Raw genomic sequence first — 20,338 nt, 5'->3', positions numbered from 1 at the left:
AGAGGACCCCACTGACCATAAGAGCTTTAATTCTACAGAAGAGAGAGCCTTAGGCTAAGACCGCACTTTGTGTTTTCACCTGCGTTTCAGGTGCTTTTTAGGTCCGTTTTGAGATGCACCTTTTTCATGCCAAAAGGCATGCGTTTTGATTTTCCAGCAAAGTCAATGGAAAATGGTGATGTTCAGACCGCACTTAGCGTTTCTAAACGCTGCGTTTCATTTGCATATTTTGTTGCAAAAAACATGCATTCAAAGAAGTAGCATGTCAATTGTTTTTGCAATTTTGGGTGCGTTTTGCTAACATTGAAGTCAATGAGAAATGGCAAAAAACAAGATTCCTTAAAATTCCTGCGTTTTACCTGCTTTTTAGGCCCGTTTCACACGTCAGTGAAAAACACTGACGTTTTTCACTGGCGTGTAAAACACGCACATGTCCCTCCGTGTGCCATGAATCACGGCATACGTGGGTTGTCTAAGTACAATCCGGGCTCCGTTCTCCGTGGCCCGTGATTGCACTTAGAGATTAACTCACCTGTGCGCGCTCCTGCTCTCCATGGTGCTGATCGCTCCCGCGGTGCAGCATCCGGCCGGCGCTGACCCCCCGCAGCAGCTGCTTTCGGGTCGGCTGTGTCGTGCATCATGAATATGCGCGACAGTAATGAGCCGGCTCAGAAGCAGCAAGGTGCACGGGCTGCAGAGAACATCGCTGGAGCCGGGTGAGTAAAAATGATTTTTATTTTAAAAGCACGTTTTTTCTGGCACGTGTTTAACGGACCACACCACTGCGTGGTCCGTGGGACATCAGTGATGCCAGACAAAAATTGACATGTCTCCGTGTGGCAATCACGGACACGCGGGTACGCCGCACGGAGACATGTGCAGTGAAAAATCACTGATGTGTGAGCAGACCCATTCATTATAATGGGTCTGCGTATGTCAGTGATTCTGGTACGTTTAAAAAAAAGCACAAACGTACCAGAATCACTGACGTGTGAAAGGGGCCTTATGAGCAGAAAACATGCGTTTTGAACATTAAAATAATGATTTCATATGTCCCTTTACACACACACATAGTCCGACAAATAAATTTAAGAAAAATAATAATTCATTGCTATATTCCCAATAAATAGTATATTACCGCTATAATTTTATTAAATATTTCTATTTTCTTAATTATTTCTAAAATTCTGGGGTTTTTTTCTCTTTTTTCATTCTGTTTGACTATTTAATCTTTATTTAGCAGTATCTTGATGTTCAAAATGCATCTGTCAAAACGCAGGTGAAAAAGCATGTAAAAAGCGCTGAAAACGCATCTAAAACGCGGTAAATACATATGCGTTTTCACCGCTAAAGTTCTGAAAAAGGCAACTTTGGTCAAATCAATTAAGCCCAAAACGTGCGTTTTGAACTGCAAGTAGGAGAACGCAAAGTGCGGTCATAGCCAAGTTACTCTGGACAAGGAAAACAACTCTGCCATAGATACTGTGCTCCACTATAAACTGCTGATTTGTGATGGTCCAACTATTGATCACCAGTATACATATTAGTATGTAGGACATAGGAAGCTGAACAAAATGATACCTTGATATCTGCGATCTAATGTCTTATACTAGAGAAATCCATGTTTCTCTTATATGTATATGATCTGTTCCAGGCTATGGGCCGGACTCTAATCTGCATGAGAATCTGCCTCCAGGGCTCATTTTAAGTAATGCGGGACATTACCAGCGTCAGACATGTAACTTACACAGAACAGAACTGAATTTTGTCTCCTTACAAACACATTTGCTGCAGCTCTCACAGCTCTGCTGGATTACAACGATATTGCAACCCTGTCTGCCTGTGAGAAGGAGGGTGAAGCTGAGAGGACCCTGCAGATGTGTCAGTTATAATCACACACCGCTCAGCAGTGAGATCAGGAGAACAGAGAGCGTCCATCACATATCACACTGATAAAGATCCATGCTATTTAAAGGAGGAGGAGGAATAAGAAGGGTGTGGTGCCTTCCCAATGGCCGTTGTTGAAAGGTGGTAACTTCAGCTGGAAGGCACACACCACTACAGTCAGCCAGTGGTACTGCAGGTCCCAGTGAAACCCAGGATAGTGGATGGGCGGAGCCTGCGCCCCCCAGAGCCACTGGTACTAACTCCTCCCCTATTACCAGCACTGCCCACAGTGGGAATATGGCACCACCTGGTGATCAAAGCAGAAGTCGCAGAAGCAGACTCTGGTGGAGACGTGACACATATAAGAAAAATGTGTATATCTCTGGAATAAGCCAGTGGATTACAGATATCAAGGTATCATTTTATTCAGCTTCCTATGACCTACATGTCCATATAGACAGTTTAGTAGGGTTCATCCTACTGACAGATTCCCTTTAATGCATCAGAAGCTAAGATAAGGTCAATAATTAAGTTGGTAAGGTATGTTGCAATAGCCAGGCTGAGAAGGCAGTGGCATTCTTGGAATGGGGCCACAAACAACAGCTTAATGATTTAATCTTGAGGCCCTAAGTTTCTCATCATCAAAGAGTCCAAAACATCAGTCCACATGGTCATGATTGGAAGACATGTTTATTTCCAAGGTCTAGTATAATCTACAATTAAAAATATCTCAGACTTTTTTTTAATTTTGGAAATCAGGAAACAGTAATAGAAGAATCATCCTAGAGGATATGTCTAAGGCGGGCTTTGCACGCTGCGACATCGGTAACAATGTGTTACCGATGCTGTAGCGATAGTCCCGCCCCCGTCGCACGTGCAATATCTAGTGAAAGCTGGCGTAGCGATTATTATCGCTACGGCAGTTTCACACGCACATACCTGCCGTGCGACGTCCCTCTGGCCGGCGACCCGCCTCCTTCCTAAGGGGGCGGGTTGTGCGGCGTCACAGCGACGTCACACGGCAGGCGGCCAATTGAAGTGGAGGGGCGGAGATGAGCAGGATGTAAACATCCCGCCCACCTCCGTCCTTCTCATTGCAGCCGGGAGGCAGGTAAGGTGATGTTCCTCGCTCCTGCGGCTTTAGACACAGCGATGTGTGCTGCCGCAGGAGCGAGGAACAACATCGCACCTGTCACTGCACCGGCATTATGGAGATGTCGGAGGCTGCACCGATGATACGATAACGACGCTTTTGCGCTCGTTCATCGTATTAAAAAGGTTTTACACGTTGCGATATCGACTGCGACGCCAGATGTGCGTCACTTTCGATTTGACCCCATCGACATCGCACGTGCAATGTCGCAATGTGCAAAGCCGCCCTAAGAATGACCAGCACTCTGTGCACTTCCATCAAATTAGAAACATCATACCATGAGCTTAGGACCATCTCCAGCAAAAGTCTAGTACCCAGGTATATATTTTGTCTAGTTTGACAAAGGATATGTGCCACTAGGACAATACTTTGTAATTTAGGACTTGAAGTTTAGAACCACAGTGCCATTGACACATGTGATTCCAGAAGTTAATGGTAAGGAAGAGAAGCTTAACTTTTGAAAGGGAATAAGTTGGCCACAAGGACTGGACCCAAGTGTAGAATTTGGAATTTTAAAAGGAAAGAGACTGGAGATTTATGCTTCTCCCTGCTGAGCTTGACATAAGTAATAGTCTCTACCTATACACAAATAGTATCCGTGGTTAGGGTGAAATAAATATGCCGACTGACAACTTTAAAGTAAACTGCTGTGACTACTGATTACTTTGCCACATTCTCTTTAGCACATTCCATAACTATAACTAGAAATGCAAACTGTTGCTCATCTTTCTTTACAGTCCAGAGCCCCTCCTGCTCCTACTGGCAACCTCCTACTGTGCCGCGGCTTTCTGCTGTCTTTTCTCAGCTCTGCTAAGTTGCCGTGGTATGAACACTACCTAATCCCATCATCCTTATGCTGCCTTTTAACAGTAGCATAGTAGGAGAAATCCCGACACTTCTGGCGTATACACACATAGTCAAAATTGTTGGTACCCCTCGTTTAATTAATAAAAAACCCACAATGGTCACAGAAATAACTTAAATCTGACAAAAGTAATAATAAATTAAAAATCTATGAAAATGAACAAATGAAAGTCAGACATTGCTTTTCAACCATGTTTCCACAGAATTTAAAAACAAAAAAAACAAAAAAAAACCCCAAAACTTCATGAAACAGGCCTGGACAGAATTGATGGTACCCCTGAAAATAATGTGACAAAAGGAACATGTTAAATCAAGGTTTGTCCACTAATTACCATCACAGGTGTTTACAATTTTGTAATCAGTCAGTGGTCCTGTATATAGGGCTACAGATACTCACTATGCTGTTTGGTGACATGGTGTGTACCCCACTCAACATGGATCAGAGGAAGTGAAGGAAAGAGTTGTCTCAGGAGATTAGAAAGAGAATTATAGACATGCATGTCAAAGATAAAGGTTATAAGACCATCTCCAAGCAACTTGATGTTCCTGTGACTACAGTTGCACATATTATTCAGAAAGTTAAGATCCATGGGAAAGTAGCCAACCTCCCTGGACGTGCCCTCAGGAAGAAAATTGATGACAAATCAAAGTGACGAATCAGAACAAAAAAGCCCAGAAAAACTTCTAAAGAGATTAAAGGTGAACTTCAAGCTCAAGGAACATCAGTGAAAGATCACACCACCCGTCATTGTTTGAGCCAAAGTGGACTTCATGAGAGATGACCAAGGAGGACACCATTGTTGAAAAAAAAAAAAACATAAAAAAGCCAGACTGGAATTGGCCAAACCACATGTTGACAAGCCACAAAGCTTCTGGGAGAATGTCCTACAGACAGATGAAACAAAAGTGGAACTTTTGGCAAGGAACATCAGCTCTATGTTCACAGAAGGAAAAATAAAGCATATCAAAAAAAGAACACTGTCCCTACTGTGAAACATGGAGGAGGCTCAGTAATGTTCTGGGGCTGCTTTGTTGCATCTGACAGGGTGTCTTGAATCTGTGCAGGGTACAATGAAATCTCAAGACTTTCAAGGATTCTAGAGAGAAATGTGCTGCCCAATGTCAGAAAACTTGGTCTCAGTCGCAGTTCATAGGTCTTGAAACAGGATAATTACCCACAACACACAGCTAAAAACACCCATGAATGGCTAAGAGGAAAATATTGGACTATTCTGAAGTGGCCTTCTATGAGCCCTGACCTAAATCCTATTGAGCATGTTTGGAAAGAGCTGAAACATACCGTCTGGAAAAGGCAACCTTCAAAGACGAAACAACTGGAGCACTTTGCTCTTGAGGAGTGGCCAAAATACCTGTCCAGAGGTGCAGAAGTCTCCTTCACAGTTACAGGAATTGTTTGATTGCAGTGATTGCCTTAAAAGGTTGTACAGCAAAATATTAAGTTAAGGAGGGAACCATCATTTCTGTTCAGGCCTATTTCATGAGTTTTATTTATTTATTTTTTTTTTAAATTCTGTGGAAGCAGAAAAGCAGCAATGTCTGACTTTCATTTGTTCATTTTCATAGATTTTTTTATTTTTTATTACTTTTGTCAGATTCAAGTTATTTCTGTGACCATTGTGGGTTTTTCTTTCATTAAACGAGGGGTACCAACAATTTTGACCACATGTGTAGATGCAAAACTGTAATATAATACATATTGAACTTGGCACTCAAAAAATAACTAATTACCGTATATCTTTATTGGTGCAATCGAAAACCGTCAAATGTTTTGGTCCAAACACTTCATTAGTAACATGAATTGCCCAAAAAGACAAAGTATAGAGAAATCAGAGCAAGTAGTATAGGAGCGGTGTCTACCACTCTTGGGAGAGTATACTCTTTCTCTATACTTTGGTTTCTTGGACAATCCATGTTACTGATGAGAGTCCAGTATTTGGACAGAAATATTTCAATTGCAATTACCAATAAAGATATTTTCAGTTACATTTTTGAGTGCCAAGTTCTATATTTATTTTAACAGCAGCATCTTCAAATCTCACTATAAGGCTGGGTTAACTCGAGCATATTATGGGGGAACTCATCAAATTCATAGATAATACGAAGATAGGAGGAGTCATCAATAGATGAGCCACCTCCCTAGCGTTCGAGTTCGGTTCGTTGAACAGAGGCTCCGTTCGACGAACCGTTCGACGAACCACTCGAACCCCATTGAAAACAATGGGAGGCAAACACAAACACATAAAAACACATAGAAAACACTTTCAAAGGTGTCCAAAAGGTGACAAACAACTCCCAAGACACCACAAACACATGGGAAAGTGACAAGGACATATACTCATGCGAAAACAAAAGAGCTGGACGAGTAAAAAGAGGAAGAGACACAGATATAGGCATGTCATGCCCTTCTAAAATCATGTAAAACACAGCAAGTGGACTCCAAGCAGAGTCTCCCTTTTTCCCAAAAATTGGGCCACACACACCACTTCAGTGGCATCACTTGTGCCCCAGTTGCAAACTGGACAGGTTGATTTGCATCAAGCACTGTCAAAAATACGCCAGTATTTACTCTCCCCAGGATGACACAGGGGTAGTAAAGTCCTTGCGGATCCATGATTTGTTCATCTTGATGAACGTTAGTCTGTCCACATTGTCACTGGACAGACGTGTGCGCTTATCTGTCAGCACACACCCAGCAGCACTGAAGACACGTTCCGAGACAACGCTGGCTACGGGACACGACAAGATCTCCAAAGCGTAAGTGGTGAGCTCAGGTCATTTTTCAAGATTGGAAGCCCAAAATGAGAAAGGCTCCAGTTACAAAGTCATGGCATCAATGTTCATTTGGAGATACTCCTGTATCATCCTCTCCAGCCGTTGACTATGTGTCAGACTTCTTGTCTCTTGTGGCCTTGCATTGGATGGTCTAAAAAAATTATGAAAAGATTCCATAAAATTGCTTTTACCAGCACCAGATACGGTGTTGCTGGTATAGTTAGACTGACACGCCCCCTGACGAAGGTGGAGAAGCCGAAACACGTGTCGGGAGTCCTCTACACAGCGGTAATTATAATCCATGTGTCTTAGTGTCCACTTTGGCTTGATATGTTGGGACATGCTGCAATAGCGGTAATTTAGATAACTTTGGCCTGAACGCGGTGAGGTTGTTTTAAGATCTTACAATCGGACAGCTAGTATGGGTGATATAGGTCTGTGGTTTCCATTAGCAAGACCTATGGTATGGTGACCCCTGCCGTTTACTTGTTGGAAATATCCTGTGGAATATAGTATGCAGTGATAAATATACCCTAGATATACCCTGGTGACCATTGACTTGGGTGAACATAATATGCCCTAATATATGGGATTGCTTGCCAGTCTGGTTATATATTGATTATTAATAGAACCAATGGTATCACCACAATATATGGGTCTGTTTGTCAGCTGGAAATCCAGTATGGTATGCGGATGGGAGGTTTGCATGAATTAAATATCTGGCTTAATACCTGGCATATGATATTAAGGTTTTCCCTTTTTCCATGTATTGACTCGTAAATTGAATCATGATATAGCGATTGTTGCTGCCTGATTGAAATAACCTCTCCTAGGAGTATATAGCATGCAGACATGCCAAAAAATATGGGAGTATCCTCCAACTTTGATATTCAGTATGGTATCACTGATTAAAAGCTCAAATATCCAGCATATGATATAGAGGTCCCTATTCTTTGATATCAGTATCGGGTAATTTTAGTATATAGTGACCCCGGATGGTTTTGTGTATTAATTATCCATATAAAAATTATTGGTATATATATATAGATAATATGCTGGATATTTCTGAGTAGTATATTTTCTCTATTATATCAATATAGAGGCTGTAAATATGATTGGTGGATATACACTGTAATAGGATATGCCATTGTTGGTCACAATTTCACAGGTCCACTGTGTAAATTTAAGTTTTACGATATATATGATGCATAAATTGTGCCCACTGTAATACTTGTAATAACACTTGCAAAATAAAAAATCACTTTTTGTATAAAATTGACTTTATTGGGCTTTGATCGTTTGTTCCTTTTTCTTTTCACTATATATGATACGATTTATGCCCGGTTCTTATATAGTCCCTGTGTCTAATTGAATTATATTATATATGTAATATCAGAAATTATGAGAGAATAAGAATGTACATTACACTGCTGGTTTGTGGTCTTAATATTGATAATGACGAGACAGTCCCATGCTTGGCAAGTTACACCTGGGAGATTCACTCCGTGCACCACTGGTGTTTGATGGAAAAGCCGAGCTAAGATTGCATAACAGCTTCTGCTGATACTCCTGCATACGTGCGTCCCTTTCTAAGGCAGGACTTATTTCGCCACATTTTGTCTTGTACCGGCGATCTAAGAGTGTGGCAACCCAATAGTCAGCAGTACTTCTAATTCGGACAATCCGAGGGTCATGTTGTAGGTAGTGCAGCAAGAAGGCGCTCATGTGTCTTGCGCATCCCTGCCAACCAAGTCCTTGCTGTGTTTGTGGCGGCGAGGTGATAACCGTGCTTCCTTCCTCTGACATCTCCCCCCAACCTCGAACAACCGAAATTTGACCAAGGTCTCCCTCATCTGCTGAGTGTTCCATGCCCATCACCAGTTCGTCCTCCATTTCTTCCTGGGCTCCTGCACCTCCCTCAACAGTTTGGCTGCTACCATGCGCCCTTGTTAATCCCTCTCCCCCACCGTCCCCTGCCTGCCGCCTTGGTGATAGAGAACGTCTTGGCCTTGCAGATCTTGGTAGCCCTTGCGCCTATGAATCCTCCTGTGCTTCCTCCCCTTCCTCTTGTCCCACCCCCTGACTCCGAATAGTGTTTAGAGTGTGCTCCAGCATGTAAATTACTGGAATTGTCATGCTGATAATGGCATTGTCAGCGCTAAACATATTCGGCATTATGTCGAAACTGTGCAGAAGGGTGCATAGGTCCTTCATCTGAGACCACTCCAGCAGCATGATCTGCCCCACCTCTGCATCTCGTTGGCCCAGGCTATACGTCATAATGTATTTCACCAGGGGTTGTCGGTGCTGCCACAGTCGCTGCAACATGTGGAGAGTCGAATTCCAGCGTGTCGGCACATCGCATTTCAGGCGATGAACCAGCAGGCTGAAAGACTTCTGGAGCGATGCAAGTCGGTCAGCTGCGCCGGTTGAACGGCGGAAGTGATCAGAGAGTGACCGTGCCCTGTGCAGAAGCCCATCTAGGCCGGGATAGTGGGTTAAAAATTGCTGGACAACAAGGTTCAACACGTGAGCCATACAAGGCACGTGCGTCACATTGCCCTGGCGTAGGGCCGCACCCAGGTTTGCAGCATTGTCGCACACGGCCTTCCCTGGCTGCAGGTTGAGTGGAGACAATCATTTACTAAACTCACTCTCCAGAGCTGACCACAACTCCACAGCTGTGTGACTCTTATTTCCCAGACATTTCAACATAAAGACCGCCTGATGCCGTTGAACTCTGCTGCCAGCATAGTAAGGAAGTGTGCGGGATTCCTTGTGCGCAGTTAAAACGCGGGTGGCCTGACCAGGCAGGCTTGAGGCGGAGGTGGAGGACCCAGACAAGTTTGAGGAGGCAGAAGCAGTGGAGGAACTTCGATATACAGAGGATTGACGCACAAGTCGTGGGGACGGCAAGACTTGTACAGCAGACCCTTCTCCATCTCGCACCATAGTTAACCAATGCCCAGTCAGCGACATGTAACGCTACTGTCCATGCTTACTGGTCCAAGTATCGGTGGGGAAATGCACCCTGCCACACACAGAGTTTCTCAAGGAAGCGGTGATGTTGTGTGCAACATGCTGGTGTAGCGCAGGCACACCTTTTTTGGAGAACTAGTGGCGACTGGGCATCTGGTACTGGGGCACTGCGACGAACATAAAGTCTCAAAAATCCTCTGTGTCCACCAGGCAGAAAGGCAGCATTTCTGTAGCCAACAGCTTGCAGAGGATGAAAGTCAACCTCTTAGCTTTGTCATGGCTCGGAGGAAATGACCTTTTAATTGTCCACATCTGATGGACCAAGATCTGGCTTCTGTGCGGAGACGGTGTGTAGTAGGGTGTCCCTGGAAAACTGCTGGTCTGTGAGGAAAGTGCAGGCGGAGACATGATATTGCCTTCATCCAAAGTTGGTGCTCTTGATGTCTGAGAGAGCGCTACAACAGCACCTGTTTCCCCTCCCAAAACAAGTGATGATGACCTGCCAAGCAAACTGCCTGTTGTGGTTAAAGAGGTGGAAGGTCTGCGTAGAAAAACATGTGTGACAGCTTTCCCCACAGTCATAGAGGAAGAAGAGCGTGCGGATGCACTTGAAGGGACAGAAAGTGGTTGGCCCGCTCCGCTAGGCCGCATTGTAGCACAGTGAGCTTCCCACTGGGACTTATGCTTGTTATTCATGTGACGGTTCATGGACGAAGCAGTCAAACTAGTGAGTTTTTGGCCTCTACTTACAGATTTGCGACAAAGCCTACAGATCACATGAGTTGTGTGATCCTTTGCGATGTCAAGAAAGGACCAGGCAATGCAACTATTAGAGCCCATGCGACCTGCAGAGCCACCCCGACTTGTGCTCAGAGGCAGAGTGGTGGCTGAGGATTCAGTTGTTGACGTGCTTCCAGTACTCCATCTTTGTCCAGGAAGGCGCAAGCTAACCTCGTCGTCAGTCTCATCCTCCTCCACCGCCTCTGCTGACCTCCTCGAGTGCCTGACTGTGGGTTGACAGTAAGTGGAATCTAGAACTTCATCATCAACCGTTGTGTTTGCACTCCCCTCGCCCTCAGACCTAACCTCTTCCTGTCCTGACTGAATAGTTAAGTTGTCATTCCAATCAGGTATCTGAGTCTCATCGTCATCAGTATGTTCCTCACTGTCTCCACCAAGAGGTGTTACAGTTTGGGAATGAGGGACTACATTATACTCAGAAACTTGGTCATCAGGGCCTGAATCACACTCACAAAGCTTCTGGGCATCACTGCAGACCATTTCCTAGTCTGGACTCACTGTAGCTTGGGAGCAGACCTCTGATTCCCAGGTTATAGTGTGACTGAACAGCTCTGCAGACTCACCCATCTCTGTTACAACATACTCTGCAGGGCGGGTGGAGACTTGAGAGCTGGGAGAAAGCAAGTGCGATTGGGGTGACAACTCAGAGGACTGTTGTTTTTTGGACGTTGAAGTTGAGGTGGAGGAGAGGTCACTTGTTGGAGCACTTGAGATCCATTCAAGCATGTTCTTTTTTTGTGCATCATCTACCTTTGTTACAGTAGTTCGGTTCCGTAAAAAAGGGAGCACATCAGATTGTTCACGGAAAGTAGTAGACATCTTACTTTTGCTTGAAGATGGCCTTTCTTCAGTAGATGTTACTGTAGCTTTACCACCTAACCCACGGACACAAACTTTATTTCCCTTTCCAACACGCCTGTTCCTCTTTCCACCAGCATCTGTCCTTTTGCCACTCATTTTGTTTGTGACCAGATTGGACACTTAAAATGTCGTAGCAAAAATGGACAGGTGGTGTACAATGCAGAGATGTTCTAGCTTTATTGACAGCTGAAGAACCAACTCGGACTATCCCTGACAATGCAACTATGGCCCTAAAACTGGCAGCACTTTTTGCAATTTAAAATAGCGTAGCAAAATGGGCAGGTGTGTAGAATGCAGAGGTGGTGTACCTTGCGTGGCACCAGAGGAACACTAAGTTAGTATCCCAGACACTTTTAGTATGCCACTAAGTGTCATCACTGTTTGCTATAAAAATTGCGTAGGAAAAATGGGCAGGTGTATAGAATGCAGAGGTGGTGTACCTTGCTTGGCACCAGAGGAATACTATGTTAGTATCCCAGACACTTTTAGTAAGCCACTAAGTGTCAGCACTGTTTGCTATAAAAATTGCGTAGCAAAAATGGGTAGGTGTGTAGAATGCACAGGTACTGTAGGTAGCAGGACAGCAGAGGAAGCCTCAGTTTCTATCCCTGCCAATGAAAAAATGCAGCAAGGAATTGCCTGAGCTGATGTAGCCAGACGCTGTTATCTAAAGCCCTGCACAGCGTTGGCACGGACCTGCCTAGCAACAATAGCTATGAACGGCTGTAATGCAGCCCTGAAAAATTACAAGTTTTGAAATTACAAGTAGTCCCTAATCCCTAAAGCACTGTGTAGATTGCACTGTATGTCTATAGCGCACACAGCAGCAGCGGGAGCAGCAGCGGTGACTGTCACCCACCCGCATCAGAGAGATAATGGTGGTGACGGGGAAAATGGACGGATCTTATAGAGCAAAGACATGTGACATGCACAGCCTATGACACATGCCCTTGCTTGTCTGGCAAAAATCCACTTCGCTGTGTGTGTGTCTGTGATTGGCTGACACCCTGGCCCACCCCACTGTATGCGCTGTTAGAAAAAAAATAAAAAAATGGCGATCGGCATTCTTTCAGCACTCAGCAGCAGCACTGATCTAAACCCTGTCCCCCCCCCACACTATACGCTGAATTTTGATAATATCATGATTCATAGTGACTCACACTATTACAGTGAGAAGCCAGCTAGTAACTAGCTACGCATTTTGTTGATCGAACCGTTCTCAAACGTAACTCGAACTACCGAAATTTTACCAAATCGTTCGAGTTCGTCGAACGACTCAAACACCCCCCAAAATCACTCGAACATGAAATTGGCGAACCTCGAACCTCGCTCATCTCTAGTCATCAACACTAGAGAGGAGAGGGAGCGTATTGAGAAGGCTCTAGACACACTCAAACACTGGGCTGAGGGGAACTGTCACGGTCGTCTCCCTGCTGTTTAGAGGCTAGTGACAGGTTTTAGACTGAAGCCTCTCTTTTTCACCTTGACTCTTCATTTAAACGAAATTTCTTTTCCTTTGGTATCTCATGAGTTAATGTCAGTTGTGTTGACAAGCAGCGCTTAGCAGTGCAGGCCACCTGTAGCTGCTTTGAGCTCATACCCCTTTAGGTTTAAATAGGTTTAAATAGTGGGGTTTTCCCAGGACTCATTGCTGTTGATAGAATTAATTCTATTCTGGCCATCTTGGTGAAAGGAGCTGCTGGAGAATTGTCCTGTGCCCATCCAACTTTTACTTTGGTGTCTGTCTGCAGCTGTGTATTTTGGTGCTTGTATCCTTCTGCTTACCCACCTGTCTGACTTGTGCCCTGTGTTGCAGGGCTAGTGGGGGATTAGGTATTCAGCTCGGTGACAGGTTGAAACACCCCGTATAGGGATGCTAGGGAGTTCAGGTAACAGCTTGAAGTGAGTTCAGGAGGTGTCCCCTAATCCCTCTCTCTAGCCATAGGGCCTATCTTTGTTAAAGTGCCCACCCTTTGTTTGCTGTGTTTTTTGTAGTGCGTTAGAAGCCCATCGGTCTATACGAGTGTGTCACGCGGTGCATACGGACTTCTCCTACTCCGTGCATGATAGGAACAGAATGGTGTTTAACAGGGACAAAAGTAAAGTCCTATATCTGGGTAAAAGAAATGTAAAAAGCAAATATATTATGGAGGAATAGAACTAGGTGATTGCCCCGGCGAAAGGACTTGGGCAAAATAGTAGCTCAATGATTTTTAATTTTATTGAATTCCATAAGACTAAGAAAAGCAGCTTGTTGCAGGAGAAGCGCTCGGCTTGCTTCATCTGCTACTCAGCCTAACCACTACTAAAAAGCATGCTGAGCATTATAACATAAACATTACCTACCGTACAAGAAAAAAGAAAATAATTAACATCATGAACAATATTTTGATGAAGAACATCATGTATTTAATCTTCTAGTCATATACTGACTTCATTGCATTATTCTTTTCCATGATGGACCACCAAATGGTTATAAATGTCATTTTATTTTTTTTAATGAGATGCGTAGTCACTTCCTAAATACAACATTTAGGCTATGTGCGCACTTACCGGATTTTGCCGCGGATTTTCCGTGGATTTGCTGCTTGTTTCGCTGCAGAAAATGTTCATAACATCTCTGCAGTGAATCACCAGCAAATCCTATGGAGAAAAAAAATCCTGTGCGCACTAGGCAGAATTTGACAGCTGCATGTTTTGCTGCGGAAATCCCGCAGCAAAAACAAGTGCATGTCACTTCTTTTCCGCAGGTAGCTGCAGGTTTTCCCTAATCTAATGTAAAAATCACGCAGGGAACAGCTTGCGGAAAAACCGCACCAAATCCGCACCAATTCCGCACCAAATCCGCAACAAAACGCGACAATCCGCATGCGGATTTTGGTGCGGAATTTGGTGCGGATTTTTTCCGCAGGTGATAACATCTTTGAGAGCCTGCGGAATTTACGCAAGGAAATTTCATTTCCCAGTGCGCACATAGCCTAAAGGATTTGTCTAGGACGAAAATATAGATGGCTCATCCCTAGGATAGATCATCAAAATAATATAGTTGAGGACCCATCATCACCACTGATCAGTTATAGCCTCCAAAAGTGCAAATTTACGCAATACTCAATGTTCAAATACCTCAATTACGGGTGCCATGATGCCAGTAGTATGGTATCTAAAGGGTGCTTTACACGCTGCGACATCGCTACCGATATATCGTCGGGGTCACGGTGTTTGTGACACACATCCAGCGCCGGTAGCGACATGGCAGCGTGTGACACCAAGGAGCGACGATCAATGATTGCAAAATCGTCCAAAAACAGTAATCGTTGACACGTCGCTCCTTTCCTTAATATCCTTGCTGCTGCAGGTGTGGCGCCCTGGACAAGCCAGGGGCCACAGGTAACAACACTCACACACCCCCACCCCCAGCAGTTTCACAGCAGACATCCCCAGTGAAACTTGATTCCTTTCCTCGGGCTCAGACTGACACACCAGGTGGGCGGAGTCAGGAGATGGAGACGCCCACCCAGGAGTTAGCTGGCCTGAGGCACGAAACAAGCCCAGTCAAGTCCTAGGAGAGGAAGAGAGAGGAGGTCTGCAGAGAGGCAGATGCAGACTGGGGCCTAGGCTTGGAGCCTAGGGCCCTCGTGCAGCAGAGAGTCAGGCAGACGGTAGTGGCCATCTGCAGGGAGCCGGGGAGACAGTTGGTGGAACCGTAGGTAGCCGAGGCTGGGCGGTGGCCCACCGGTACTGAATCGGGGAGCCAGCTGGAAGCCGGAGCGCAGGAGGAGCGTACACGGAGGTGGAAGAAAGGACTTACGCCACCAAACTGGGTCAGGGGAGAAACAACAACCGCAGCCGTCTGTAGGCACCTGTCCATCCAGCCGAGTGTTTTACCAAGGACTGTGTCATGATTACTGGCTGAGTGAGTACCCCGTGCCGTGCGGCACAGCGCTGCCCCTGCGACCCTGCACCTCACCAGGCCCCGCAACCCGCCTGCTACCCATCCAGCTACCTCACCGGGCCCCGGGACAACCAACCCCCTACCCACGGAGGGGAGAACTAACATCTAGCTGCTCCATACCATCACTCCCGGGATCCCCGTCCAGAGCAGCGGTGGTGTCACAACCTCACCACAACCGTGGGTGGCGTCACGGACAATCTCCCTTACCAAATCCCCTTTTACTGTGGAGCCTGGGATCACAGACCGGGTCACGCCACCGTGATACCCACAGAAGTGACCCCGTGGCCCGGATCTGAGTACCCCTGGTCCCCGGGCGACACACAGGCACGATGTTGTTCGTCGTTCCTGCGGCATCATACATCGCTATGTGTGACACCGCAGGAACGACGAACATCTCCTTATCTGCGTCCACCGGCAATGAGGAAGGAAGGAGGTGGGCGGGATGTTACGTCCTGCTCATCTCCGCCCCTCCACTTCTATTGGACGGCCACTTAGTAACGTCGCTGTGACGCTGAATGCACCTCCCCCTTGAAGGAGGGATTGTTCGGCGGTCACAGCGACGTTGCTGCACAGGTATGTGCGTGTGACGCTGCCATAGCGATAATGTTCGCTACGGCAGCGATCACCAAATGTCGCATGTACGACGGGGGCGGGTGCTATCACGCTCAACATCACTAGCAATCGCTAGCGATGTCGCAGCGTGTAAAGCAGCCTTAACTGCTGTTGCTACTGAATACTATAAGACAAAGGCAGCGCTATTCTGCAGAGTCCCAAAAATGGGTGAAAATATGGATCCAATGATGTCCACTGACACACAACAATCAATCTTGTCTAGATTATATTAGTAGTACCCTATGGAAACATGGCCTATGATATTTTGAAGGAGAGAGATATTGGTGTTATCTGTAATAAAACCTGAATATTTAGGCTGTTAGTAGAGTCAAAGATGAGGGGCTTCTATCAGTCCTAAACAATGATGTACAATTTAGAAATGTCTTTGTAGAAGAATAATATAATGCAATACCCAAACATTGTATACAAAATTTCTTTCACATGGATTTAAAATTAAAATCTCCCACACTCTGCCTTCCATTGTTTAAAGGAAATATGTCAACAAATTTTTGTCACCCAATCTGAGAGCAGCATAATGTAAGGGCAGAGACGCTGATTCCAGCGACGTGTCACTTACTGGGCTGCTTAGGGTAATTTTACTAAAAATCAGTTTTATAAGCAAGAGTATCATTAGGGGCCTAGTAAACCTGCAAGCCATGTAGCCCTCTATATTCTTAAGCACTGTCTAACTCCCACAACTGATTGGCAGCTTTCTGCCTATCCACAGAGTATACAGAAAGCTGCCAATCAGTGGTGTAGGTGGGGTTATACAGAGTATTCAGTGAACTGGTAGATCTGCAGCAGATAAAACAGTGATTTTATAATAACTACAGGAATCAGCTCTGCAATCGATACATTGCTGGAATCAGGGTTTCTGTCCCTACATCACAAATGGTATAGGGACAGAGAAAACACATGACAGGTTCCCTTTTAATGAACAATTGAACTTATGTAGATTCCATTTGGATTATGCTCAGATATTGTGGTGGTCAAATAAGAGATTAGGTTTTCTATTTGGGGCTAATCCATTTGTGGACTTGTAGCATTCAAATTCTAAATCCGCTGCAGAAATTCCAGTAACATTTCCTATTGAGACCAATGAGGAAGTGAAAAATTGCAATTAAATTTTTGCTGCATGCCTTTTCCTGTAGATTACCTTCACATCTTCATTGATTCTTTATTGCTGAAGCCAAAGGATTGTCTGGGGGAACAGGGAAACCTTGCCATGGCAACAAATTCAGCACCATTTCAGCAGATTTTCAGCAGATTACCCCATGTATTTGGGTCAGATCTGGTGTGAATAATTCCACTCATTTTTACTTATATATTTCAAAGTCTCTAACAAAGATATAGAGCCTGTTATCTAAAATTATATGCTAGATGTTTTAAGTAAAACTTGTTTTCCACATAGGACAGTGTCTTTTGGATTTGCCGTCAGTTATTGATCATGGAGGTCAGATCCCTGGGAACCCTATGATTAAAATACAGAAGGTACAGAGTTCACCGCATCATTTCTACCTGCTGATTGGATCCCAAAAACATCTAAGCCCCTTCTCTGTAATTATTAATTCCTACTGATAAGCAAGTGGTGGTAGATTTTAAGAAGCTCATGGAAAAATCTGTTATATTCCTCCAATTCCTTATTCTGTATGTGTCCACATATTAAAATTGCACCTTTAAAAGGCTTGTTCACTAGTTTTAAATTGATGGCCTATCCTTAGGGGCCCTTTGCACACTACGACATTGTAGTGTGTAAATCGTTTTAACTACGATTACCGAGCACAAAAGCGTCGGTATCGTATGATCGGTGTAGTGTCGGTCATTTTCATTATTTTGGCTGCAGCGATGGTACGATGTTGTTCCTCGTTCCTGCGGCAGCACACACCGCTGTGTATGAAGTCGCAGGAGCGAGGAACATCTCCTTACCTGCGTCCCATCTGCAATATGGAAGGAAAGAGGTGGGCGGGATGTTTACGTCCCGCTCCTCTCCGCCCCTCCGCTTCTATTGGCTGCCTGCCGTGTGACGTCGCTGTGACGCCACACGACCTGCCCCCTTAATAAGGAGGCGGGTCGCCGGCCAGAGCGACGTCGCAGGGCAGATAAGTCCATGTGAAGCTGCCGTAGCGATAATATTCGTTACGGCAGCTATCACAAGATATCGCAGCTGCGACGGGGGCAGGAACTATCGCGCTCGGCATCGCAGCATCGGCTTGCGATGTCGTAGTGTGCAAAGGGCCCCTTAGGATTGGTCATCAATGTCTGATCGGCCAGGGTCCAACACCCCTTTCCCCCGCTGATCAGCTGTTCTTGGTTCCGGTGGCAGCAGCAGGCAGCCGGAAATGCTCAGTTCCGGTGCTGCTCCATTTTCTGATAGCGGCCAAGGCCAGAATATGGAGCAGCGCTGCAACTGAGCATTGTCGGCTGCCTGTTGCCACCGCCAGGTCCGAACACAGCTGATCGGTGGGGCTATGGGGTGTCGGACGTAAGGATAGGCCATCAATGTAAAAGTAGTGGACAACCTCTTTAATAGAACAGCATGACTGATGATGAGTCTAAGTTTCTTTCTTGGTTCATTTAGTAACAGCTATCAAACATTTTTCACAATATTTATGATAATATGATACATGATACATTGGTAGTAGTGATGAGCGGGCACTACTATGCTCGGGTGCTCAGTACTTGTAACTAGTGATGAACGGGCACTACCATGCTCGGGTGCTCGGTACTCGTAATCAGCAGTTGAACACTCGGATGTGTTTGTACCGAGTATAATGGAAGTCAATGTGAAACTTTAGAAGATCTTCCGTAAAAATGCTTGAGTTCCCCTTTGACTTCCTTTGTACACAAGTCAAGCACATCCGAGTATCCAACTGCTCATTACGAGTACCGAGCACCCGAGCATGGTAGCACTCGCTCATCACAAGTTACGAGTACCGAGCACCCGAGCATGGTAGTGCTCGCTCATCACTAGTTACGAGTACCGAGCACCCGAGCATGATAGCACTCGCTCATCAATAGTTACGAGTACTGAGCACCCGCTTGCTCATCACTAGTTATGAGTACCGAGCACCCAAGCATGGTAGCCCTCGCTCATCACTAGTTAGGAGTACCGAGCACCCGAGCATAGTAGTTCTCGCTCCTCACTAGTTACGAGTACCAAGCACCTGAGCATGGTAGTGCTCGCTCAACACTAATTGGCAGTAATTCATTGTTGTAGGAATAAACACAAAATAACAACAATCCTTATTTTGTTGATTGGATTGTTAGCCATGATGATAACATAAATGGTCATCTTTAGTCATTGAGCACTATTAATATTTTGCCAGTGCTGTCTTCTACTCTATGTATTTTCTTTTTTTATTATTCTTTAGATTTATCAATCAAACAAAAAAAAAAAGTCACGAATAATGAATATATGTGAATGGCGATCCTGCCCAGCTCTGTGAGATGATGGGAGTGCTGCTATTTTAATGAAGGTTGCATTACCTAGGCCAAACATCTGCTGCTGTTAATCACGGCTCTGTTGGAGAAGGAAGAGGACTGAGTCCCCAGGAGCTCTGCCCTTTCCTATACGACCACTGCAGCTGTTGTGTACTCTAATCTACAGTGCAAATCACATTGGGCTAAATATAATCGGCAGGGTCATTTTACACAGCCCAGTATAAAGTCAGTCTTTATTAAAATAAAAAAAAGTAGACAAGTTATATTTTTGTTGATAATCACATTAAATAATACAACTAATTAGTAGAAAATGTCCTCCTGTTTGTTATCGGCACTAATAGAGCTCATTTACTGTTCCGTGTGCCAGGGACAGGCTCCAAACGTATTACCGGGTATTTATAAATACTATGAGTATCAGTTAACAAGTCTACATGACCAGAATCTTAACATGATATTAGTTAAAAGATTATTTTATTTTTTTCCTAAGACTAAGATATAATATCGTAAAGTCACACACATATATATTTCCCATATTTACCTAGAAATCTGAGTGAGTGTCCAGCCCTGGCTGTCTCTTCTCAATAGATATTGTCCAAGGGGAAAAGTAGATGAAATGATACAATCCTGATGGAACAGAGGCGCTTATCCAAGAGGACAAGATGTGTTATCCTGAAATTTCAGGAAAATGATTGTATGTAGCTGAGTCAACCTGTCACCACTGAAGAAGCAGCATTTGTCAGTGGCAGGTCCTGTGTTATTTTGGGCACTCTACACCATGTGGCTACAAAGCAATTCACCTCATTGGACAGGAAACCGATAGGCAAGTGCCCGTCATTCCTGTAATAGCTTGTTTTAGTTTAGAAATACGCTGTCTGTCTACCTCATTTCCTAAACACTCACCTCCCCAATACTAATGAATTACTTCCACTATGATTTTTACATTGTGGAGATCAGAGAATTTTAAGTTTTTAAATTTAGCAGTAACCAATACATAT

General features: G+C 44.7%; 1 protein-coding gene across 3 annotated transcripts in view; it reads right to left on the bottom strand.

The window, feature by feature from the left end:
- MYPN (myopalladin) overlaps positions 1 to 20,338 on the bottom strand; it is a 336,685-nt gene that overhangs the window by 176,750 nt on the left and 139,597 nt on the right. For 2 of the 3 annotated variants that reach the window (XM_075348785.1, XM_075348788.1), the window contains exon 1: positions 19,882 to 20,078. The exons of the other annotated variant lie outside the window; for it this stretch is intronic. The gene's annotated coding sequence lies outside the window, so the exon portion shown is untranslated. Of the gene's footprint in view, positions 1 to 19,881; positions 20,079 to 20,338 lie in introns of those variants that run through there. 3 annotated transcript variants of the gene reach the window in all.

Source organism: Anomaloglossus baeobatrachus, chromosome 5 (genome assembly GCF_048569485.1).
Source record: "Anomaloglossus baeobatrachus isolate aAnoBae1 chromosome 5, aAnoBae1.hap1, whole genome shotgun sequence".
NCBI lineage: Eukaryota > Metazoa > Chordata > Amphibia > Anura > Aromobatidae > Anomaloglossus > Anomaloglossus baeobatrachus.
This window is presented reverse-complemented; position numbering and strand designations above follow the sequence as displayed.